Source organism: Phyllobates terribilis, unplaced genomic scaffold (assembly GCF_046119375.1).
Source record: "Phyllobates terribilis strain yellow unplaced genomic scaffold, ASM4611937v1 Scaffold_13__5_contigs__length_258822181, whole genome shotgun sequence".
Lineage (NCBI taxonomy): Eukaryota > Metazoa > Chordata > Amphibia > Anura > Dendrobatidae > Phyllobates > Phyllobates terribilis.
The window spans coordinates 125,560,902-125,587,578 of record NW_027362773.1 but is presented as its reverse complement, the minus strand read 5'-3'; the positions used below and the strand labels follow the sequence as shown (position 1 = coordinate 125,587,578).

The window sequence follows — 26,677 nt, the reverse complement described above, 5'->3', positions numbered from 1 at the left end:
CTTCCCCCAGATGCCGTCTCTCATTGCTGCGGAGACGTCTGCGAGAGGAAGCCTTGTCGTGATGAAGCTGCTGTCTTAAGCTACAGAAAACCCTTTGTTTCCTTCCCTGGCATTTCTCGGCTATTATATAGGCTTCTGTGTAAGGTATTTTGTTCCCATTGACTTTATTAGAACGTAAAATACCATTTTACCAGATTATTGGGCGGGTGATAGCGCGGGTTAGCGTTTACTGTGTGAAGGTGTATCATGTGAGACTTGAGCTGATTTTTTATTAATCCGTCCATATAGGAAGACTTGCCTCGTATTTGATGCAGCTTGATGTTGTGCGGGGTCTACTGGCTATAGACTTAAATGGGAGGTGGGTTAAACTGCGTTCATTAAGTACATGGACGCCGGTGCTTTATCAGCGTAGGCAAGAGTATGGCGGGTGCTTGGAGTGTACTCGGTGGGGCGGGTGACTGCGGCTTTTCTCAAATATGGCCGCTGGTAGCCTGAGGGAGGGCGGAGTTATGGGGCTGACTCGCTTTACGTCATCTCTTTTGCTAAGCGGGCGTTGTCTGCTAGTGGGCGGGGCTAAGGTTGATGATGTGTTAAGTTGTGCTCAGTTGCTAGATAGCCACCAGTATGTAATAGGACACACCCAATGTAGCTCCACGTCAGCATGAAGCTGATATCTTTATGAGTTCTTGCTAGGGGGCGGAACTAATGGCCATACGTGTCCTGCCCTTTAGTGGTAGGCTTACCTTTTGCCAAATATAGAAGCTGATATTTTAGTGGGTGGAGTTAAGTGGTGACTCGTTAACCTGCCCCTTGTATTCCTGATGCCATATATGGTTGGTAGTGAGGCTCTTCACCGCCCCCTCTTGTTCCTGCTCTGTAATGGCATTTCAATGACTGCTCTTCTGGCAGTTTCTGGATTTGACTTGTTGCTCTTAAGCAATGAAGATTTTAGTGGATACAATATATATTTTTTCTCAATCTTGGTAAAATGGTATTTTTAACATTTAAATGTTCACTTGTGGTTTGTAACGGGAGCTTTGTAATAGCCAAGAAATATATATCCCATGTGCATTCTCTGAAGAGCCGTTGCATTTTTCCACGGACGAACAGCGATGGAGCCACGCAACAGAATTAAAGACTATTGATGGATTGGTCCCATACCAGAAACCGGACGAAAGACTGAATCTGCCCGAAATGAACTTGGTGCTTGAAATAAGCAACCCAAATAGACTGTCCCGGGAAAACAGATGTTTGCACTTATCTTGCCGGCCAACCGAGGCCACCCAGTTAGTGGGCTAAGTATCACATTGACCACCAGTATACATTTATTTTGAGATTTTACAGGGCAACTTGGTAAAGATAACTAGGTGATATCTGGTTTCCGTCACAATGAGATTGTAAACTGTAAGAAGTCATTAAATTACATAATGAAACATGTTTTGTTACATTAGTAGCAATCTGTTATGTTGCTGATCTTATTTGCTATAATACAACTGTAATGTTACAGCTGCTTGTTATAGGACGATGAACACCACATTGAACCACTTTCCATGACCCCATGTTAACTTAAATTCTTTTTCCTTAGGATGCAGTCATAGAACCTCATTTTCGTGATCCTTGGCCACTAGCACCTCTAAACTTCAGGCACCAGCAGTGGGGGTTGTCTGCGCAGGTGTCTGGTCACCAAACAGATCTTTTTGTTTATTTTCTACTAGTCTTAATCTTCTCAAACATGAAATCACATCTGGGAGGAAACCTCACCCATTTGTGGCCACTTCATAGATAATGGGTAAGCAGGAGAGCCTTCCAAGCTTTTAGGCTATCGAAATAATCAAGCACACGCTACCTGGTAAGCAAACATTAGTATGAAGTATTTCCCTTCCCCCTAATACGTGTCCTGGAGGATAGCTGTATGCCATATTTAAAGGGTTATTATCAAGTTGGAAATGTATCCTATCCTGTGATAACTTTCCATTCACTGGGGTTCCAACCGCTGTGGTCCCCAGCGATCCGAAGAAACAGAGCTCTGCACCCCAACTGAATGGGAGTGTTGTCGCTGCTCCATTAAGTGTTAATTCATTAAGCATGAATGGAGCGGTAGTGTGTGATTGACCACCTCTCCATTCAGACTAGGTTTCTTCAGAGCTCTGGTTCTTGGGATTGCTAGGTGCCACAGCAGTCAGACCCCAGCAATCAAACAGGTCCTATCCTGTGAAAAGGAGAAGTATTTGAACTGAATGCCCCTTTAAGGCAAGTGAAATACCCCACAGATTCCTGTTTTCATGGTGACTTAATCTGGTTGCTGTGTTAAATTTTATTCTCCCCAAGCTAGCAAATGCTGAAGTGAATTAATAATTTAAAAAATTGAGCATCTACAAATGGCTACTATGTAGTATAATAGTACATTGTGCTAGGTTATCTTTCTCCCTGTCCAAACTACACTCTGGTGCATATTGCCAAACTTCAGCAAACTACCAGTACATTTAGACTCCCATGAGATAATGCATGAATTGACAAACCTTAGGACTAGATCTACATGAATACTGTAACATGTGGATGTATCTTTTTTACATTTTTTTTTTCCTAGGATGTTCTATTTTTGGTGTTACTGTTGACTGACAATCAGAAACATGCTTTCATAAACCTGTATAAACAAGTAAGGTCTTTCCTTGGTTCTTGTTGCTGTAAGTTGCTTATGCATTTGCTGTGTCTTGTACATTATTTATTAAATTAAAAAAATAAATGTATTGTTTCAATGTCTTTCTTAAAGGATTTGGTGCAAATTCCCAATGGTAATTATCAGGCAGGAGAGAAGTGATCAAGGTCTAGGTCATTCTGGTACCACCCAATCCTGCTGTCGTCTTTCTGCTGATCTGAGTACTCTACATCTTGGTTACACTTGGTAAAGCCACTAAAACATAAAGGTCTTGGATTTCTATAGCGCATGGACCTTATGGTTCAAGGTTAAGTGACACGTGTACACATGAGACTTGTTAGTTGTCTGAAAGATTTTTGATTTCGTTTCCTTGGACAGGTTACTCATCCTGAATGAGTCAGGTTACATGCCCTCAATGAAGATGTCAAGTGATGCTAAGTCTGCAGCGTCTCTTATCAGTTAAGTGTAATAAAAGGTCAACAAGTCTGCATGATTTACACACAGTTCATTTGACACCGCTTTGGTGCCTACATTATCATATTTTGCTAATTGTGCTTCATATAGTTTCCATGTAGATATGTATGTGCATACATTGCCACAAGCAATGCTTTAAAAGTTGCTTATAGCAACCACAAAAAAGTCTGTAATGGCTAAATATGTAGCTTTACAGTGACACTGCCATAAAGGCTGATATACAGCAAGGTGAATGACCATATTCCCTTTGTCAAACAAAATACTTTTGTCTTTGTTTTTACTAATTTGGCAGTGTGGGATGTAACTCAAATAACTTTCAACTTGTTCTACACAACTACCGACAACTTTTACACAAAACTGCTTTCAGTTGCCATACAATTCATGCACTTCTTGTTTTTTTTGTGATCTCTCCATCCTCGGAAATGGAGTTCAGAGACACAGCCAAGTTTCCTTCTCTGCCAATCAGGAACTTTTACAAGTAAGATGGTTATGATGTCTGGGCAACTTGGTATCGTGTCTTAGCAGCACTGAAAAGGTATGCTCATGTGCTTTTTCCCTGGAGTACAAGGGGTACTGGCGGTGGATTTGTCCTTGCGCAGGCCCTTAACATTCCTAAAGATCAAAATAGAAAACCATGTTGGGGGCATGATTATTCACTCTTTGCCCAATTACTACCCCTATGCTTTTTATCATGCTGTTCAAATGGGGGTTACATGATCTACAATTAAAAAAAAAAGAGCTGCTCTCTAATGGTGTACTACAGTGAGGAGAGCATTTATAACCTATCCTATATTAAAAAGGGGAGCTAGATTAACACGTGTTCAGAAAAAAGATTGTATTCTGGAATTGGTCCTTTGATCAGAATAAATGACCACTATCCTTACCACTTTGTGTTCTGTCCCTATGACCACAGGAGAATGGCTGCTTTCTAACTATCCAGCTTCTAAACACGGCATACGATGTATTTGTAGGTCTACAGAGCCTTTTTGCAGCATGCTCAAGAACCTTGATGCAGGTTTCAGAGGCAGCTCATCATTTTGCATATATTTTAACTGGCACAGCTGTCAGCAGAAGGTAAACCATGTGTATGTCTACAGTGCTGGATGGGTAAGGCTAACTTAAAGGGGTTGTCTGGCCTTGGTGTAGTCATTATGGGACTGCAGACTTGTGCAGCCTCACAACGGACACTTAAGATTGGATATGAGTGGGTGGTCACATGACTACAAGTATGTGATTTGCATACTTCTGGTCACATTATGACTAGACGTAAGCCTAAAGGTAGACTGTCTAGTCCAGGGTATTCAATCCTGTAATAAGGTTTTATTCTGCCTTATTGATTGAACACCCTGAACTGGACGCGGTCTAACTTATTATGATTGAAGACTTCCGAGTTGGTTCCTTGGAATGTTTGGATGTGCATCCCAATTTGTGTGCGGTCAGCAATGTTTATTTAAACTTTCCGGCGACTTGTCCAGCATCACTCAATTCACTCCTATTGAGTGAGGCCAAGCATTTCTAGTTTTGAGTGAGGCCAAGCATTTCTAGTTGGCATGTGACCACATGTCTGCAAATGGTATACTTGTGGTCAAGCTCCTGGCACTTGAGACTCCTGATGGTGTGCATGCTATGAGGGTCCACAAATCTGTAGACAGTAAATGGAACCCCAACCCTTGACAAGTATTTACAGTCACTGCAACTTCTACATTTAGTGGGGAGAACTTGGTGATTTCTCTGAAGGTTATACAACAAGTCTTTAATTTTAGTAGTGTGCCGCAAGCCAGAATATCAACAATTTTATCTAGATTATAGGGACTGTCCCTCTGACATCCCCAGCTCAATCACCATTTCAAACCATTGCAAATGTTGGCCTGCAAAGAAAAATAATTTTGTCTAAACAGAGCGTATGACCATGTATCAATCCAATATCTTTTATACTGAATTAAGTTTTTTTTATTACAATAAGATATTTGGTGGGGAATCTTAATGGGAGGTATCTGCAACATGGACAGGTTCTATAATATTGGATAAAAAGACCTTGAACTGGAGTCTAATGGCTGCAATATTCCAGACAACCCATGGACAAGTGTGGGGCTGTTTCTGGAAGTTATCGGTCCATTCTTTGCAAATGTATTCCCGTTCCCAAGCCAATGCAAAACTCAACAATTGTGTTCACTAAGTGGCAATATTCAGATTAGTGTGGTTAAATAGGGTTACAATTGATAGAAAAAGACATTATTTTGGTCTTGAAGGTTAGAAATTTCTTTCACAATAAAATGTAAACCTTGTTTATTACAAAACAATAAGCCGCTTTGCAGTTAAACTCTGGAGTATGCTGGCATCAAACTATTAATTTCCTGTGACGTCTCATGAAGAGGACACATTCCAAAATGAAGATTTCAAGCAGCCTGGTGTATGTAGGATAACGTAATACTGGTTGTGTTTCGTTTTATTCTGTGATGTCTTTCCTGTAATAATAGAAGGGTATATGGGTATTTCTTGCATATTATACATGGCTACCATCTCTACTAGCTTAGCAGGAATTGAAAATACATAGGCAGTTGTGAAATGTTTGGTAAACTGTCAAGTCACTTGTACTATGTGATTTTTCTGTATTATAGTGATGTGGGAGCAACTAGTTTCCCACATAATCTATTAATATAATAGATTTATCAGTAAAATCTAAGGTTTGTTAGTGGTTGTGGAGTATAGTGAAGGCTCGACTATACCCCCCCCCCTGCTCCCAACGCATGTGACCTGCACTATACACCTGTACTCAATAGAGATTCACAAGAACCTGCTAACGTCGCAACAGAAGCACAGTGCAGCTTCTACTGAAATAAATGCAACAGGAGTGGTTTATCCTCTTGGTATTTTTCAGATCAGATTTTGGTCAGTGGATTTCCAGTAAAACTGAAGGGTGTGCAGCTCCCACAGAATCCGGAGTACATGATCAAACTGTTTTTGGGCTATTGTCTTCTATGATTCGATAGTGCCATTTGAGCATTGATTACCTTGTATAATTTCACTCATTGCTAGAAACCTTACTGTGGTAAATATACACAGCTCTGTGAAGATATTAGTGTAAAAGTAAAGTGGAGATTTCTCGCTTCACTTTTTTCGTCACTTTTATGCTCTAACCAGAGACATGAAAGCATCCTTGTCTTCTGCTTTGTCCCTAAACTTATGACAGATTCATCTTGATGTGTGACAATGGTACAGAGATGTCGATGGAGACTGCCCTTAACATCTATGAGAGGGTAATGCCAGGAGCAGTGATGGAGCAGTAGTGAATCGCCGTTTACCTTTGGATTTGGTGAAGGCAGGAAAGGCTTTTCTTTCTTGATATTTTTCAGATCTGTCGTTCGTCTCCATTGAAACACTGGTTGAGGAATGCTGCCTCCACAAAATGCAAGTTCACCATCAATCTTGAACAACCATGTGTCCACGTTAGCTTTCGCTCTAAACCAAAATTCATCTCAGCAGTGCAGTTAAGGGACGAGCCCTGTATGCTTTCACTGAAGAGTGGTAGAAATTTGTGATGATATAAAAAAAATTACGGGTGGGGTATTTTGCTTTTACTGTTTTTGTATTTTGTAACAGACTGAAAGAGGCAACTGGTCTTGGCGCGAGCCCCTCACCACCAAACCAGAACCATAAGAACACTGGTGTGCGTTACTTATCCCATAGTATGGGGAAAAGATCCTAACTTGGGAATTGTAGTGCTGCAGCCGTTTACAAATCTACGACAGGATGATGCCTGGAGCAGAGGTGAAATTCTGATTATTATTAGGGTGAGGTGGGTGCAGGAAAAGCTTTTATCCTGGTATCTTCCAGACCTGTTCTTCAGCAGAAAAATATGTTTTAATAATAACATATTCCAGAAAATGAGCATGCCATCTTGAGCAGCCATGTGCCCAAATTGCCAGTCTACTTCGAGTAGGTTTGGGGACATTTCATAATCTCAGCAGTTCGGTTTTCAAACGGTCAAAGTGCAGTTTACAGATGGAGGTGAGTACAGGAAGGTCTTTTCTCACTTTTTAGTATTTTTCAGACAAGGGGTGTGTGTATATATATATATATAATATATTTTTTTTTGTGCGGCTATAGACTACTACCCATAATACTTAAGTGCCTTAGTAAAATTACTTTGTGCCTGATTAATCTGGATCCTATTGAGATGACCTCGCCTTTTTATATTTTTTCTTATATTTTTAAATAAATAATTGCATTTTGCTTAAGTGTGGCTTCATTGCACTTTTCCTTCTGGGTTACCCCCATGGGATTATGGGTTGCTTAATCTATAGGGTGCATCCCTACTGTATTTATAGTTCAGTGTAAGGATTGTTAGTATTTTTCCCAATATGTATTCATATAAAATTCTTGTGCTTAAAGGGGAAAGGATTTTTTTTTTTCTTTTTTAAAATTCTCCGGAAAGCTATCTAGATTGTACCAAGAACTTCATCCAGAAAAAATGAGACCACACCAACTTGGCATACCTTATGGATCCTGTAGTACGGTGAAAGGACTTAACTTTGGGAAATATTAGTGGTTAAAGTTTTTGCAATTTAGTTGGTGAGTGCAGAACAGGCCTTTCTCCTTGGTCAATGTGTAATCTGAGGCTCTAATAGAGCAAGGTGACTGAGAAACACAAAATACAAGAAGGACATCAGACTGGAGCGGCATGGTTAAATTGTCACATAAATTGGGGGTGGGTTTGGGGCAATTTTCCAATTGAAGAGCCCAGTATGATTTGACTGAAGATTCATTAGGATGAGGTGAGTGCAGAATTTTTTTTCTCCCTTATTATTTTTCAGATTAGTTGCCCTCCATTAGAACAAAGTGAGTAGTGCAGCCCCACAAAGGGCAAGTACACAATTGTGTGTCCCAAGTTGTCAGATAAGTTGGAGCAGTTTGGGGCAATCGTCTGCTAATTGATCTTGGCAGCGCAATTCAAGTGTGACGACCCCTGTGTGATGGCACTGAAGATTGCTAGGAAGCTGCTTATTGTGGTAAATGTACAGATTATTGATATGGTGTATACCAGTATGTATTGTAAAAGATAAATCTTAAAGGGCAAGTGGTTGGCTTACTGTTCTTCTATCATCAGAGTTAAAGACTGCAACTGAACTTGATCCTGAACGCCCATCCAGATGCGTGCAAGCACAATCTTTTAGCTTTTTTTTTTTTTTTTTAGAAAAGATCTTGACTTGAAAATTAGTGACATAATTAGGAATTGTGATGACGATGGACAGTGTCCTGTGCTGAAATTCATTACAGATCTATGCCCGGATAATGCCGAGGGCAGCGATAGAGGAGAGGTGTAGTCTATCAGACGAGTGGGTTTGGGGTGAATTTTTTCTTATTAATCTCATCAGGGCAGATCATGTGTGAAGACCCCTGTATGATGGCACAGAAGATTACTAGGAACCTGCTTACTGTGGTAAATATACAAATATATATACACATATATATATATATATATATATATATACACGCACACATTACCATAGATGCTGTGTCCTGCTGTAAAAGATTCTTCTTGAAGGGGCGGGAATTGTTTTGCTTTCCTGTTTTTTTTTATCAGAGTTAAAGAAGGCATCAGAATTTGGTGTTTGACCCCATCTAGAAACATCAGATCAACTTACCGCACTTGATTGACCCGATACTTTAGATAAATAATATTTTTATGGAATTGGTGATATGGATGATGGAGCTGTGACGATGGAGATTGTCCAATGTTGGAATTCTTACGAACCATGAGCGGATAATGCCGGGAGCAGAGAATTATAACATTTTACTTTTCGGATGAGGGGAGGGCAGGACAGGACATTTTGTGTCCAAATTGTCAGATGTCTCGGAGTTGCTTTGGAAGCGATTGTCTTATTGATCTCAGCAGGGGCAGGTGAAGTGTCAGTATCTGTGACGGAGCCGCTGTGCTCTGCAGTTTCCCATATAGATGAGGTGAGTGCAGGGAAATATTTCTTCCTTGATATTTTTCAGATCCGTTTGTTATCAGCGGCTCTACAGTAATACAGTGGATGAGGAATACAACCCCACAGTATACAGACAATCAGACATGAGCAGACAATGCGTTAGAGAGTGTTTGGGGGGCGATTTGTTTTCTTCTTTTCCAACAATGAAGTTCATGTGTTTCGATAGCCCTGTGTGATTGCATTGGAGATTGCTGGGAACCGGCTTACTGTGATAAATCTATAATATATATATACAGATTGCCCTGAAGTTTTTTTTGTCAGTATATATTGTTGTAAATTATTGTTCTTGTAGGGGGGGGTTTGCTTCACTGTTTTTTTTTATCATCAGAGCTAAAGAAGGTAACGGGACCACCACCCAGAAATGAGAGACCACCATGTTATTGTAGTTTATTCATCCTGTAGTCTAGAGAAAAGATGTTGACATGGAAATATTAGTGACATAAGTTGGAGTTGTGTGAATGGAGATTGTCCAATGTTGGAATTCGTTACAGATCTATGACCGGATAATGCCTGGAGCGGAGGAGGATTGTAGGTTACTACTAGGAGGAGGTGAGTGCAGGAAGGATTTTCTCTCTTGATTTCTTTCAGATTAGTGGTCCTCCAGCAGGTACAAGTGATTGAGGAATGCAGCCCCTCAAAGAGCAAGAACGCGATTGTGTGACCAAATTGTTGAAACTGCTTTGGGGCGATTGTCTTCTTATTGATCTCAGCAGGACAGATCAAGTGTGAAGACCCCTGTATGGTGGCACTGAAGATTACTAGACACCTGCTAATTACTGTGGTGAATATACAAATATACATACACATGTTGTATAGCTGCTGAATATTGCTGTAAAGTAGTTTTCTTTAAGGGGGGAGTAGGTGTTTTGCTTTTCTGTTCTTTATCATCAGAGTTAAAGAAGTCAACGGGACCACCATCCAGAAATGCGAGACCACTATCTTATTGCACTGTATTAACCCCATACTATAGAGAAAAGATAATTTGCTATTGAAATGGTGGCATAGATGATGGAGCTGTGGTGACGATGGAGATTGTCCTATGTTGGAATTCTTTACAGATCTGTGACAGGATAATGTCAGGAGCGGAGATGGGGCAGAGAGGAATTACAGTGACTATTGGGAGGAGGTGAGTGCAGGGAAGGGTTTTCTCTCTTGCTGTTTTTCAGATCCGTTTGTTATCAGTGGATGAGGAATAATGGCCCCCACAATATGCAGACAATCAAACATGAGCAGCGCGGTGGTCAGTTTTAGATGAGAGGGAGCGTGTTGTTTGGGGGCAATTTCTTTTCTTCTTGCTCCCAGCAGTGGAGTTCCATAGCCCTATATGATGGCCCTGAGGATCGCTGGGAGCCGCTTACTGTGGTAAATCTATAATATATATACAGATTGTACTGGAGACGTTTGCAAGTATATATTTGTTGTAAATAATTGTTCTTGTAGGGGGAGGTTGTTTTTCTTTACTGTTTTTTATCATCAGAGCTAAACAAGGCAACGGGACTGCCATCCAGAAATGTGAGACCACCATCTTCTTGTAGTTTATTCATCCTGTAATGTAGAGAAAAGATGTTGACATGGAAATATTAGTGACATAAGTTGGAGTTGTGGTGTGAATGGAGATTGTCCGATGTTGGAATTCGTTACAGATCTATGGCCGGATAATGCCGGGAGCGGAGGAGGATTGTAGGTTACTACTAGGAGGAGGTGAGTGCAGGAATGATTTTCTTGCTTGATATTTTTCAGATTATTGGCACAAGCGGTTGAGGAATGCAGCCCCCACAAAGTGCAAGTACACTTTTGTATTCTGTGTCCAAACTATCAGACAAGTGGGGAGCAGCTTTGGAGCCATTGTCTTTTTATTGATCTCAGCAGTGCAGTGCAAGTGTGAGGACCCCTGTATGATGGCACTGAGGATTACTAGGAACCTACTTACTGTGCCAATAATAACTGTGCTCTGCAGTTTCCCATATTGATGAGGTGAGTGCAGGGAAATATTTTCTGCCTTGATATTTTTCAGATCCGTTTGTTATCAGCGGCTCTACAGTAATACAGTGGATGAGGAATACAACCCCACAGTATACAGACAATCAGACATGAGCAGCGATGTGTCTGAACTTTAGGATGAGTTGGAGAATGTTTGGGGGCGATTTGTTTTCTTCTTATTCCCAGCAGTGAAGTTGATGTTTCGATAGCCCTGTGTGATTGCACTGGAGATTGCCGGGAACCGGCTTACTGTGGTAAATCTATATACACATTGTACTGGAGTTGTTTCCCAGTATATACTGTTGTAAGAATGGTCTTGAGAGAGGGAGATTTTCTTTTTTTGCTTCACTGTTCTTACCCATCAGAGTTATGGAAGGCAATGGGACCCCCATCTAGAAATGTGAGACCACCACCTTACCGTACATTATTGATCCTATTGTATGGAGGAAAGATCTTGGTCTGTAAGCAGCCGTGTCTCCAATGTGGCATTTCACTTTTACTTGGTTTGGAGCGATTGTGTTCTGGATCTCAGCAGTGCGGCTCCTGTGTGAAGAGCGGAGGAGGATTGTAGGTTACTACTAGGAGGAGGTGAGTGCAGGAAGGATTTTATTCCTTGATATTTTTCAGATTAGTGGTCCTCCAGCAGGTACAAGTGATTGAGGAATGCAGCCCCTCAAAGAGCAAGAACGCGATTGTGTGACCAAATTGTCAGATAAAGTTGGAGCAGGTTTGGGGCGATTGTCTTCTTATTGATCTCAGCAGGACACATCAGGTGTGAAGACCCCTGTATGATGGCACTGAAGATTACTAGACACCTGCTTACTGTGGTGAATATACAAATATATATATACAGACATATTGTATAGCTGCTGAATATTGCTGTGAAGTAGTTTTCTTGAATGGGGGGTAGGTGTTTTGCTTTCCTGTTCTTTATCATCAGAGTTAAAGAAGTCACCGGGACCACCATCCAGAAACATGAGACCACCATCTTATTGCACTTTATTGAGCCTATATTATAGAGAAAAGACTATTTTTATTGAAATGGTGGCATAGATGATGGAGCTGTGGTGACGATGGAGATTGTCCTATGTTGGAATTCTTTACAGATCTGTGACAGGATAATGTCAGGAGCGGAGATGGGGCAGAGAGGAATTACAGTGACTATTGGGAGGAGGTGAGTGCAGGGAAGGGTTTTCTCTCCTCATATTTTTCAGATCCGTTTGTTATCGGTGGCTTTACAGTAACACAGTGGATGAGGAATAATGGCCCCGACAATATGCAGACAATCAGACATGAGCAGCGCAGTGGCCATAGTTTTAGATGAGTGGGAATGTGTTTGGGGGTCAATTTGTTTTCTTGCCCCCAGCAGTGAAGTTCCATAGCCCTGTATGATGGCCCTGAGGATCGCTGGGAGCCGCTTACTGTGGTAAATCTATAATATATATACAGATTGTACTGGAGGAGTTTGCTATATATTTGTTGTAAATAATTGTTCTTCTAGGGGGAGGTTGTTTTTCTTTACTGATTTTTATCATCAGAGTTGAAGAAGGAAACGGGACCGCCATCCAGAAATGTGAGACCACCATCTTATTGTAGTTTATTCATCCTGTAATGTAGAGAAAAGATGTTGACATGGAAATATTAGTGACATAAGTTGGAGTTGTGTGAATGGAGATTGTCCAGTATTGGAATTCGTTACAGATCTATGACCGGATAATGCCGGGAGCGGAGGAGGATTGTAGGTTACTACTAGGAGGAGGTGAGTGCAGGTAAGGATTTTCTCTCTTGATTTTTTTCAGATTATTGGCACAAGCGGTTGAGGACTGCAGCCCCCACAAAGTGCAAGTACACTTTTGTATTGTGTGTCCAAACTATCAGACAAGTGGGGAGCGGGTTTGGAGCCATTGTCTTTTTATTGATCTCAGCAGGGCAGTGCAAGTGTGAGGACCCCTGTATGATGGCACTGAGGATTGCTAGGAACCTACTTACTGTGGTAAATATATATATATACACACACACATTACCATAGATGCTGTGTCCTGCTGTAAATGATTGTTCTTGAAGGGGGGATTGTTTTGCTTTCCTGCTTTTTATCATCAGAGTTAAAGAAGGCATCAGAATTTGGTGATTGACCCCATCTAGAAACATCAGATCAACTTATCGCACTTGATTGATCTTATACTTTGCAGAAAATAATATTTTTATATAATTGGTGATAAGGATGATGGATCTGTGACGATGGAGATTGTCTGATATTGGAATTCTTTACAATCTGAGCGGATAATGCAGAGAACAGGGAATTGTAAAATAACCATTTACTATTAGGATGAGGGGAGTGAAGGAAAGGCCATTTTGTGTCCAAATTGTCAGATGTCTCGGAGTTGCTTTGGAAGCGATTGTCTTATTGATCTCAGCAGGGGCAGATGAAGGGTCAGTGTCTGTGACGGAGCCGCTGTGCTCTGCAGTTTCCCATATAGATGAGGTGAGTGCTGGGAAATATTTTCTGCCTTGATATTTTTCAGATCCGTTTGTTATCAGTGGCTCTACAGTAATACAGTGGATGAGGAATACAACCCCACAGTATACAGACAATCAGACATGAGCAGCGATGTGTCTAAACTTTAGGATGAGTTGGAGAATATTTGGGGGCGATTTGTTTTCTTCTTATTCCCAGCAGTGAAGTTGATGTTTCGATAGCCCTGTGTGATTGCACTGGAGATTGCCGGGAACCGGCTTACTGTGGTAAATCTATATACACATTGTACTGGAGTTGTTTCCCAGTATATATTGTTGTAAGAATGGTCTTGAGGGAGGGAGATGGTTTTTTTTTTTTTTTGCTTCACTGTTCTTACCCATCAGAGCTAAAGAAGGCAATGGGAACCCCATCCAGAAATGTGAGACCACCACCTTACCGTACATTATTGATCCTATTGTATGGAGGAAAGATCTTGATCTGTAAGCAGCCGTGTCTCCAATGTGGCATTTCACTTTTACTTGGTTTGGAGCGATTGTGTTCTGGATCTCAGCAGTGCGGCTCCTGTGTGAAGAGCGGAGGAGGATTGTAGGTTACTACTAGGAGGAGGTGAGGGCAGGAAGGATTTTATTCCTTGATATTTTTCAGATTAGTGGTCCTCCAGCAGGTACAAGTGGTTGAGGAATGCAGCCCCTCAAAGAGCAAGAACGCGATTGTGTGACCAAATTGTCAGATAAGTTGGAGCAGGTTTGGGACGATTGTCTTCTTATTGATCTCTGCAGGACAGATCATGTGTGAAGACCCCTGTATGGTGGCACTGAAGATTACTAGACACCTGCTAATTACTGTGGTGAATATACAAATATACATACACATGTTGTATAGCTGCTGAATATTGCTGTAAAATAGTTTTCTTGAAGGATTGGGTAGTTGCTTTCAGTCAACGGGACCATCATCCAGAAACGTGAGACCACCATCTTATTGCACTGTATTGAGCCTATACTATAGAGAAAAGAGTATTGTTAATGAAATGGTGGCATAGATGATGGAGCTGTGGTGACGATGGAGATTGTCCTATGTTGGAATTCTTTACAGATCTGTGACAGGATAATGTCAGGAGCGGAGATGGGGCAGAGAGGAATTACAGTGACTATTGGGAGGAGGTGAGTGCAGGGAAGGGTTTTTTCTCCTGATATTTTACAGATGATTTGTTATCGGTGGCTCTACAGTACAACAATGTGGATGAGGAATAATGGCCCCCACAATATGCAGACTATCAAACATGAGCAGCGCGGTGGCCATAGTTTTAGATGAGAGGGAGCGTGTTGTTTGGGGGCGATTTCCTTTCTTCTTGATCCCAGCAGTGGAGTTCCATAGCCCTATATGATGGCCCTGAGGATCGCTGGGAGCTTCTTACTGTGGTAAATGTATAATATGTATACAGATTGTACTGGAGGAGTTTCCCAGTATACGTTGTTGTAAATGATTGTTCTTGTAGGGGGAGGTTGTTTTTCTTTACTGTTTTTTATCATCAGAGCTAACAAGGTAACGGGACCGCCATCCAGAAATGTGAGACCACCATCTTCTTGTAGTTTATTCATCCTGTAATGTAGAGAAAAGATGTTGACATGGAAATATTAGTGACATAAGTTAGAGTTGTGGTGTGAATGGAGATTTTCCAATGTTGGAAATCGTTACAGATCTATGACCGGATAATGCCGGGAGCGGAGGAGGATTGTAGGTTACTACTAGGAGGAGGTGAGGGCAGGAAGGATTTTCTCTCTTGATATTTTTCAGATTAGTGGTCCTCCAGCAGGTACAAGTGATTGAGGAATTCAGCCCCTCAAAGTGCAAGAACGCGATTGTGTGACCAAATTGTCAGATAAGTTGGAGCAGGTTTGGGGCGATTGTCTTCTTATTGATCTCAGCAGGACAGATCATGTGTGAAGACCCCTGTATGATGGCACTGAGGGTTACTGTGGTGAATATACAAATAGATATATATATTACAGACCTATTGTATAGATGCTGAGTATTACTGTAAAGTAGTTTTCTTGAATGGGGGGTAGGTGTTTTGCTTTTCTGTTCTTTACCATCGGTGATGGAGCCGCTGTGCTCTGCAGTTTCCCATACAGATGAGGTGAGTGCAGGAAATATTTTGTGCCTTGATATTTTTCAGACGTTTATCAGCGGCTCTACAGTAATACAGTGGATGTGGAATACACCCCCCATAATATGTTCGCCATAAAACATGAGCAGCGATGTGTCCAATTTTTTGGATGAATTGGAGAATGTTTGGGGGGTGATTTGTTTTCTTCTTATTCCCATCAGTGAAGCTCATGTTTCGATAGCCCTGTGTGATTGCACTGGAGATCGCTGGAAGCCGCTTACTGTGGTAAATCTAAAATATATGATATAATGCAATAGATGCCATTAGATATTGTTGTAAATGGTTGTTCTTGAGGTGGAGGTGGGGGTTTCTTTTGCTTTACTGTTCTTTCACAGCTAAAAAGACAACTAAACTTCGCACTGGACCCCCATTAGTAAACGTGAGACCACCATCTTTTTGAGGTTTTATTGATCCTATAGTATAAAGAAAAGATCTTGATATGGGAACATTAGTGATATAAGTTGTGGTGTGAATGGAGATTGTCCAATCTTGGAATTTGTTGTAGGTCTATGGCCGGATAATGCCGGGAGCGGAGAATTGTATAATAGCAGGAGGTGAGCGCAGGAAAGGATTTTCTCGCTTAATATTTTTTAGATTGTCAGCTCTTCTTGAGTCGTAAAAAAAATGATGTATGAATGCAGCACCCGCATAATGCAAGTACGCGAATATTCTTGTCTGATAAGCTGGAGTGGATTTGGGGGAGATTTTCTTCTTTCTTATGCCAACAGTGCAATTAAAGTGTTACCAGCCCTGCAAGTGAATCAAACGTAAGCAATAGTGTGCCAAAATGTATAGATGTGTGTGCTGGTAAAAGTTTGTTCTTGAATGGTTTAAGGGATTTGTTTCGTTTTTCTTTCTCATTAGAGTAATGAAGACATCTGAATTTGGCATTCGACCCCCATCCAGAAATGTGAGACCACCATTTTAATGTACTTTATCGATTCTTTGGTACAGTAAAAAGATCATGATATGTAAATGATAGTGGCATCATTCCGCTTTGTTGGATTACGATGGAGATTGTCCTATGTTGGAATTCTTTACAGATCTGTGACAGGATAATGTCAGGAGCGGAGATGGGGCAGAGAGGAATTACAGTGACTATTGGGAGGAGGTGAGTGCAGGGAAGGGTTTTCTCTCTTGCTGTTTTTCAGATCCGTTTGTTATCAATGGATGAGGAATAATGGCCCCCACAATATGCAGACAATCAGACATGAGCAGCGCGGTCGTCATAGTTTTAGATGAGTGGGAGCGCGTTGTTTGGGGGCGATTTCTTTTCTTCTTGCTCCCAGCAGTGGAGTTCCATAGCCCTGTATGATGGCCCTGAGGATCGCTGGGAGCCGCTTACTGTGGTAAATCTATAATATATATACAGATTGTACTGGAGGAGTTTACTATATATTGTTGTAAATGATTGTTCTTGTAGGGGGAGGTTGTTTTTCTTAACTGTTTTTTATCATCAGAGCTGAAGAAGGTAACGGGACCGCCATCGAGAAATGTGAGACCACCATCTTATTGTAGTTTATTCATCCTGTAGTCTAGAGAAAAGATGTTGACATGGAAATATTAGTGACATAAGTTGGAGTTGTGTGAATGGAGATTGTCCAATGTTGGAATTCGTTACAGATCTATGACCGGATAATGCCGGGAGCGGAGGAGGATTGTAGGTTACTACTAGGAGGAGGTGAGTGCAGGAAGGATTTTCTCTCTTGATTTCTTTCAGATTATTGGCACAAGTGGTTGAGGAATGCAGCCCCCACAAAGTGCAAGTACACTTTTGTATTGTGTGTCCAAACTATCAGACAAGTGGGGAGCTGGTTTGGAGCCATTGTCTTTTTATTGATCTCAGCAGGGCAGTGCAAGTGTGAGGACCCCTGTATGATGGCACTGAGGATTACTAGGAACCTACTTACTGTGGTAAATATATATATACATGCACACATTACCATAGATGCTGTGTCCTGCTGTAAATGATTGTTCTTGAAGGGGGGATTGTTCTGCTTTCCTGTTTTTTTATCATCAGAGTTAAGGAAGGCATCAGAATTTGGTGATTGACCCCATCTAGAAACGTGAGATCAACTTATCGCACTTGATTGATCTTATACTTTACAGAAAATAATATTTTTATATAATTGGTGATATGGATGATGGATCTGTGACGATGGAGATTGTCTGATGGTGGAATTCTTTACAATCTGAGCGGATAATGCAGAGAACAGGGAATTGTAAAATAACCATTTACTATTAGGATGAGGGGAGTGAAGGAAAGGCCATTTTGTGTCCAAATTGTCAGATGTCTCGGAGTTGCTTTGGAGGCGATTGTCTTCTTATTGATCTCAGCAGGGGCAGGTGAAGTGTCAGTATCGGTGACGGAGCCGCTGTGCTCTGCAGTTTCCCATATAGATGAGGTGAGTGCTGGGAAATATTTTCTGCCTTGATATTTTTCAGATCCGTTTGTTATCAGCGGCTCTACAGTAATACAGTGGATGAGGAATACAACCCCACAGTATACAGACAATCAGACATGAGCAGCGATGTGTCTAAACTTTAGGATGAGTTGGAGAATGTTTGGGGGCGATTTGTTTTCTTCTTATTCCCAGCAGTGAAGTTGATGTTTCGATAGCCCTGTGTGATTGCACTGGAGATTGCCGGGAACCGGCTTACTGTGGTAAATCTATATACACATTGTACTGGAGTTGTTTCCCAGTATATATTGTTGGAAGAATGGTCTTGAGGGAGGGAGATTTTTTTTTTTTTTTGCTTCACTGTTCTTACCCATCAGAGCTAAAGAAGGCAATGGGACCCCCATCCAGAAATGTGAGACCACCACCTTACCGTACATTATTGATCCTATTGTATGGAGGAAAGATCTTGATCTGTAAGCAGCCGTGTCTCCAATGTGGCATTTCACTTTTACTTGGTTTGGAGCGATTGTGTTCTGGATCTCAGCAGTGCGGCTCCTGTGTGAAGAGCGGAGGAGGATTGTAGGTTACTACTAGGAGGAGGTGAGGGCAGGAAGGATTTTATTCCTTGATATTTTTCAGATTAGTGGTCCTCCAGCAGGTACAAGTGGTTGAGGAATGCAGCCCCTCAAAGAGCAAGAACGCGATTGTGTGACCAAATTGTCAGATAAGTTGGAGCAGGTTTGGGACGATTGTCTTCTTATTGATCTCTGCAGGACAGATCATGTGTGAAGACCCCTGTATGGTGGCACTGAAGATTACTAGACACCTGCTAATTACTGTGGTGAATATACAAATATACATACACATGTTGTATAGCTGCTGAATATTGCTGTAAAATAGTTTTCTTGAAGGATTGGGTAGTTGCTTTCAGTCAACGGGACCATCATCCAGAAACGTGAGACCACCATCTTATTGCACTGTATTGAGCCTATACTATAGAGAAAAGAGTATTGTTAATGAAATGGTGGCATAGATGATGGAGCTGTGGTGACGATGGAGATTGTCCTATGTTGGAATTCTTTACAGATCTGTGACAGGATAATGTCAGGAGCGGAGATGGGGCAGAGAGGAATTACAGTGACTATTGGGAGGAGGTGAGTGCAGGGAAGGGTTTTTTCTCCTGATATTTTACAGATGATTTGTTATCGGTGGCTCTACAGTACAACAATGTGGATGAGGAATAATGGCCCCCACAATATGCAGACTATCAAACATGAGCAGCGCGGTGGCCATAGTTTTAGATGAGTGGGAGCGTGTTGTTTGGGGGCGATTTTCCTTTCTTCTTGATCCCAGCAGTGGAGTTCCATAGCCCTGTATGATGGCACTGAGGATCGCTGGGAGCCGCTTACTGTGGTAAATGTATAATATGTACACAGATTGTACTGGAGGAGTTTCCCAGTATACGTTGTTGTAAATGATTGTTCTTGTAGGGGGAGGTTGTTTTTCTTTACTGTTTTTTATCATCAGAGCTAACAAGGTAACGGGACCGCCATCCAGAAATGTGAGACCACCATCTTCTTGTAGTTTATTCATCCTGTAATGTAGAGAAAAGATGTTGACATGGAAATATTAGTGACATAAGTTAGAGTTGTGGTGTGAATGGAGATTTTCCAATGTTGGAAATTGTTACAGATCTATGACCGGATAATGCCGGGAGCGGAGGAGGATTGTAGGTTACTACTAGGAGGAGGTGAGGGCAGGAAGGATTTTCTCTCTTGATATTTTTCAGATTAGTGGTCCTCCAGCAGGTACAAGTGATTGAGGAATGCAGCCCCTCAAAGAGCAAGAACGCGATTGTGTGACCAAATTGTCAGATAAGTTGAAACTGCTTTGGGGCGATTGTCTTCTTATTGATCTCAGCAGGACAGATCATGTGTGAAGACCCCTGTATGATGGCACTGAGGATTACTAGACACCTGGTTACTGTGGTGAATATACAAATAGATATATATATTACAGACCTATTGTATAGATGCTGAGTATTACTGTAAAGTAGTTTTCTTGAATGGGGGGTAGGTGTTTTGCTTTTCTGTTCTTTACCATCGGTGATGGAGCCGCTGTGCTCTGCAGTTTCCCATACAGATGAGGTGAGTGCAGGAAATATTTTGTGCCTTGATATTTTTCAGACGTTTATCAGCGGCTCTACAGTAATACAGTGGATGTGGAATACACCCCCCATAATATGTTCGCCATAAAACATGAGCAGCGATGTGTCCAATTTTTTAGATGAATTGGAGAATGTTTGGGGGGTCATTTGTTTTCTTCTTATTCCCATCAGTGAAGCTCATGTTTCGATAGCCCTGTGTGATTGCACTGGAGATCGCTGGAAGCCGCTTACTGTGGTAAATCTAAAATATATGATATAATGCAATAGATGCCATTAGATATTTTTGTAAATGGTTGTTCTTGAGGTGGAGGTGGGGGTTTCTTTTGCTTTACTGTTCTTTCACAGCTAAAAAGACAACTAAACTTCGCACTGGACCCCCATTAGTAAATGTGAGACCACCATCTTTTTGAGGTTTTATTGATCCTATAGTATAAAGAAAAGATCTTGATATGGGAACATTAGTGATATAAGTTGTGGTGTGAATGGAGATTGTCCAATCTTGGAATTTGTTGTAGGTCTATGGCCGGATAATGCCGGGAGCGGAGAATTGTATAATAGCAGGAGGTGAGCGCAGGAAAGGATTTTCTCGCTTAATATTTTTTAGATTGTCAGCTCTTCTTGAGTCGTAAAAAAAATGATGTATGAATGCAGCACCCGCATAATGCAAGTACGCGAATATTCTTGTCTGATAAGCTGGAGTGGATTTGGGGGAGATTTTCTTCTTTCTTATGCCAACAGTGCAATTAAAGTGTTACCAGCCCTGTATGATCTCACCAGAGATCGATAGGAACTTGATTCCTGGGGTAAATATACATATATATATGTGCAATTTGTATTCTAGCTTGCTGGTATATATCTTTGAATATGTTTGCTGGAAGGAGGGATTTGCATTTTATTTATTTTTTTATCAGAGGCAACTAAATTAAGCAACGGACTCGTATTTGGAGACATTTGAGCACCATCTTTCATACTTTATTGATCCTATAATATGGTGAAAAAACCTTAGCTTGGTGGCAAAACTTTTAATTAGTGGGACATTCTCATAGGATAATGCCAATATCGTAATGGAGAAGGGGGAATTGCAGTTTACGTTTAGGATGAGGTGAGTGCAAGAAAAGATTTTTTTTCAGATGTTTTTCAGTGACTCTCGTACAAAATACTTGAGAATTAACGGCCCCCATAATATGCAAGTGAATCAAACATAAGCAATAGTGTGCCAAAATGTATAGATGTGTGTGCTGGTAAAAGTTTGTTCTTGAATGGTGGAAGGGATTTGTTTGGTTTTTTTTTCTCATTAGAGTAATGAAGGCATCTGAATTTGGCATTCGACCCCCATCCAGAAATGTGAGACCACCATTTTAATGTACTTAATCGATTCTTTGGTACAGTGAAAAGATCATGATATGTAAATGATAGTGGCATCATTCCGCTTTGTTGGATTACGATGGAGATTGTCCTATGTTGGAATTCTTTACAGATCTGTGACAGGATAATGTCAGGAGCAGAGATGGGGCAGAGAGGAATTACAGTGACTATTGGGAGGAGGTGAGTGCAGGGAAGGGTTTTCTCTCTTGCTGTTTTTCAGATCCATTTGTTATCAATGGATGAGGAATAATGGCCCCCACAATATGCAGACAATCAAACATGAGCAGCGCGGTGGCCATAGTTTTAGATGAGAGGGAGCGTGTTGTTTGGGGGCGATTTCTTTTCTTCTTGCTCCCAGCAGTGGAGTTCCATAGCCCTATATGATGGCACTGAGGATCGCTGGGAGCCGCTTACTGTGGTAAATCTATAATATATATACAGATTGTACTGGAGGAGTTTACTATATATTGTTGTAAATGATTGTTCTTGTAGGGGGAGGTTGTTTTTCCTTAACTGTTTTTTATCATCAGAGCTGAAGAAGGTAACGGGACCACCATCGAGAAATGTGAGACCACCTTCTTATTGTAGTTTATTCATCCTGTAGTCTAGAGAAAAGATGTTGACATGGAAATATTAGTGACATAAGTTGGAGTTGTGTGAATGGAGATTGTCCAATGTTGGAATTCGTTACAGATCTATGACCGGATAATGCCGGGAGCGGAGGAGGATTGTAGGTTACTACTAGGAGGCGGTGAGTGCAGGAAGGATTTTCTCTCTTGATATTTTTCAGATTATTGGCACAAGCGGTTGAGGAATGCAGCCCCCACAAAGTGCAAGTACACTTTTGTATTGTGTGTCCAAACTATCAGACAAGTGGGGAGCGGGTTTGGAGCCATTGTCTTTTTATTGATCTCAGCAGGGCAGTGCAAGTGTGAGGACCCCTGTATGATATCACTGAGGATTACTAGGAACCTACTTACTGTGGTAAATATATATATACATGCACACATTACCATAGATGCTGTGTCCTGCTGTAAATGATTGTTCTTGAAGGGGGGATTGTTCTGCTTTCCTGTTTTTTTATCATCAGAGTTAAGGAAGGCATCAGAATTTGGTGATTGACCCCATCTAGAAACGTGAGATCAACTTATCGCACTTGATTGATCTTATACTTTACAGAAAATAATATTTTTATATAATTGGTGATATGGATGATGGATCTGTGACGATGGAGATTGTCTGATGGTGGAATTCTTTACAATCTGAGCGGATAATGCAGAGAACAGGGAATTGTAAAATAACCATTTACTATTAGGATGAGGGGAGTGAAGGAAAGGCCATTTTGTGTCCAAATTGTCAGATGTCTCGGAGTTGCTTTGGAGGCGATTGTCTTCTTATTGATCTCAGCAGGGGCAGGTGAAGTGTCAGTATCGGTGACGGAGCCGCTGTGCTCTGCAGTTTCCCATATAGATGAGGTGAGTGCAGGAAATATTTTTTCCTTGATATTTTTCAGATCCGTTTGTTATCAGCGGCTCTACAGTAATACAGTGGATGAGGAATACAACCCCACAGTATACAGACAATCAGACATGAGCAGCGATGTGTCCAAACTTTAGGATGAGTTGGAGAATGTTTGGGGGCGATTTGTTTTCTTCTTATTCCCAGCAGTGAAGTTGATGTTTCGATAGCCCTGTGTGATTGCACTGGAGATTGCCGGGAACCGGCTTACTGTGGTAAATCTATATACACATTGTACTGGAGTTGTTTCCCAGTATATACTGTTGTAAGAATGGTCTTGAGAGAGGGAGATTTTCTTTTTTTTGCTTCACTGTTCTTACCCATCAGAGTTAAGGAAGGCAATGGGACCCCCATCTAGAAATGTGAGACCACCACCTTACCGTACATTATTGATCCTATTGTATGGAGGAAAGATCTTGATCTGTAAGCAGCCGTGTCTCCAATGTGACATTTCACTTTTACTTGGTTTGGAGCGATTGTGTTCTGGATCTCAGCAGTGCGGCTCCTGTGTGAAGAGCGGAGGAGGATTGTAGGTTACTACTAGGAGGAGGTGAGTGCAGGAAGGATTTTATTCCTTGATATTTTTCAGATTAGTGGTCCTCCAGCAGGTACAAGTGGTTGAGGAATGCAGCCCCTCAAAGAGCAAGAACGCGATTGTGTCCAAATTGTTAGATAAGTTGGAGCGGCTTTGGGGCGATTGTCTTCTTATTGATTTCAGCAGGACAGATCAAGTGTGAAGACCCCTGTATGATGGCACTGAAGATTACTAGACACCTGGTTACTGTGGTGAATATACAAATATACATACAGACAGATTGTATAGCTGCTGAATATTGCTGTAAAATAGTTTTCTTGAATGGTGGGTAGGTGTTTTGCTTTTCTGTTCTTTATCATCAGAGTTAAAGAAGACAATGGGACCGCCATCCAGAAGCGTTAGACCACCATCTTATCACACTTTATTGATGAGAAGATCCCAGTATGATGTGACCTCAACCTACTTACTATGGTAAATACATACATATATGTATACATGTTTTGCAATCTTGAAAATATTTTGGAAAAATGTTGTTCTTAAAGGGGGGAGAGTTATTGTCTTTACTGCTTTTTTATCATGAAATTAACGAAAGGCAACTGAATTTGGCACAGGACCCCCATCTAGCAAACTTAATTGTTTTCCTATTTTATGGTGAAGATCTTGCCTTGGAAATAGCATGAGCTGAAGTTGAGGTGACCGGATAATGCTGAAAGCAGTGATGGTGCACAGTTTCAGTGTAGTTTACTATTAGAATGAGGGGAGTGCAGGAAAGGATTGTGTCTTGGTAATTTTTCAATTTGTTAGTTATCTGCGGCTCTTCCAGTAGAGGAATGCAGTCCCCATGAAATGAAAGTACGCTATGAAACCTAACTAATTTCTTCTTCCACAGACCCCTTGTTTTGTGCTCACCGGTTTTAGTAAAACCCTTCATCTTCATCCAGACCCGGATCATCCTTCTCAGTATTCCACTCTTCACTTCTCATCGCCGCGGTTTGAAATAGTCCACTTGTTGGCTAGAGCGCTGCCGGTTTTCCACTGTAGGATAAAAGGATCCTTCTGATATGCTTCTGGAGATGAACTACTGGTGTTCCTTGAAATATTGACTTGTACCAAGTGATGGAAGAACCATGAGTCCATATTTTCTTGACCTACACAACTTTCTAAAGGATGTTTTGGCTGGGGCTGGGATTCTTTTTGGAATGTAGAGTAAACCGCTGTTATGTTCTGTGATTATTATCTTTCTCATTCACATCCTAAGATAAATGCTGTTTGTCAAAAGCGTACAAAGTGGTAATAAAAGTTTTATGTACTTTTATACAGAGAGCTATGGTGTTATTCCTGCATTTAATAATCATCTATCTAGAAATGATTGTCATATGTGGCCACATAAATATATTGATAGTTTATGTACGGGAGATGGTAGTGTTTCCAGTGATAAATGATTCACACACATGATTTGATTTACAGAAAGGTAGAATTAGCTGGTTTCTGTGGGCAATCTCATCATTTCTAGTTTAGAACGTCGTTCTTTTAAAGAAAAAAAGAATAAACTAAAAGCAAAACCATGAGGTTCTTAATAGCTTACCCCACTCCTTCTTTCACAGCAACTCTAAATGGATGGTCAGGCAACTACAATGTATTTTCTTACTATCTATCCTTATACCCTAACCATTTTTGTAATTTACACAACACCCTTCCCTTTTCCCTATCTACCTAATCTCTAAATGTGTTTTTTTTTTTTTTTTACTGTACTTCTTGTGATGATTTGTTTGAGAGGAGTATCAAACGTGACATCACAGGAGGCTGGAGCTGCACTTACTTCCCTGTTGTGTCCATCACCCCTCCTGGAACAGGACGTAACGGGGCAGCGCTGCAGTTACTCACTAGTTTCTTGCATCGCTGCCCCCTCTGAAGACCTCCTAGGTGATGGATGCCGTGGCTGATATGAGTGCAGCGCGCCGGCTCCCTGCTTCAGTCTCCGCCACAGAAAATACATTTTATGTGCCGGACCACCCCTTTAAACTTCATTCCTACTTTGAATAGGATTTATCAGTTTTGACAGACAAGTCTGGAGATTTTTACCATGGCAAACATTATGCTGCCTGCAGAATCATCCTTGTGATTCGTTTGGCTCTGTGTCAGTGATGGGCTGGGGGACATAATGTATAAGTGCATCCGATGCTGCAAAGTATAGCAGTAGACTGTCCAAAGCTCGCTGATGTCCTGATCCAGGTCTGGAAGCAGACCCCTCAAGAGGACACCATTCGTTATCTCATCGGTAACGTACCCATATGTTGTCAGGTGTGCATATAGGGGCTATAATCACTACTGCATCACATTATGAATTAACCTTCTGAAGGAAACACAAATAGGATCTGCCTGTGATTTTTAATTATTTTTTACATTTTTGGGTGCTTTGGAATCCACTCCTCCATTGGTTGATGATTTTGGTTAACTCAGTTTGTTCTCAATGAATTACATAATTTATAAAGTCAATATGTCAATATAGTAAATATAAATAAGTAAATATTTTCAATTTGCATCTTTCAGTTATCAAGATCCGATAAGTGGTTTAAAGCACCACTCCTGCAAGTTTTTGTATTGCAGTGCTGGAGTGGTGCTACTTATCTCTGGTCTCATACTTACCAGCTGTCGTCTTCTGCTGTTCTCTGCGCCGCTCTGGTCGGTCTCCAGGAGTTTGTGACCTGCCGGATCTCTTTAGTGTTTGCTGGACGATCCGGAAGTCATAACTCAATTTAAGTCTATGAGAGAACGAGGATCTCATAGACTTGCATTGAGAGCTTGTGACTCGAGATGAGCGAACCTGAGCTGAAATGTTTGGCTTTCGTATCGAATAGTCACTATCCGGGGCAGAACACCAAACACAATCTTTCTGTGGAAGTCCGTCGCAGTGTTCCGAGTCCGGGGGCTGGGGGGGAAAGGT

General features: G+C 41.2%; 1 long non-coding RNA gene across 3 annotated transcripts; it reads left to right on the top strand.

The window, feature by feature from the left end:
• LOC141174018 (uncharacterized) lies at positions 1-25,048 on the top strand. Of its 3 annotated transcripts, none has more exons than XR_012252746.1 (3): positions 1-3,608; positions 4,102-24,204; positions 24,623-25,048. It is a non-coding gene; the product is annotated as an uncharacterized lncRNA (long non-coding RNA). The 3 variants fall into 3 exon arrangements; XR_012252745.1 differs by having other exon boundaries at positions 1-3,665; XR_012252744.1 differs by having other exon boundaries at positions 1-24,204.
• The last annotated feature ends 1,629 nt before the right edge of the window (positions 25,049-26,677 follow it).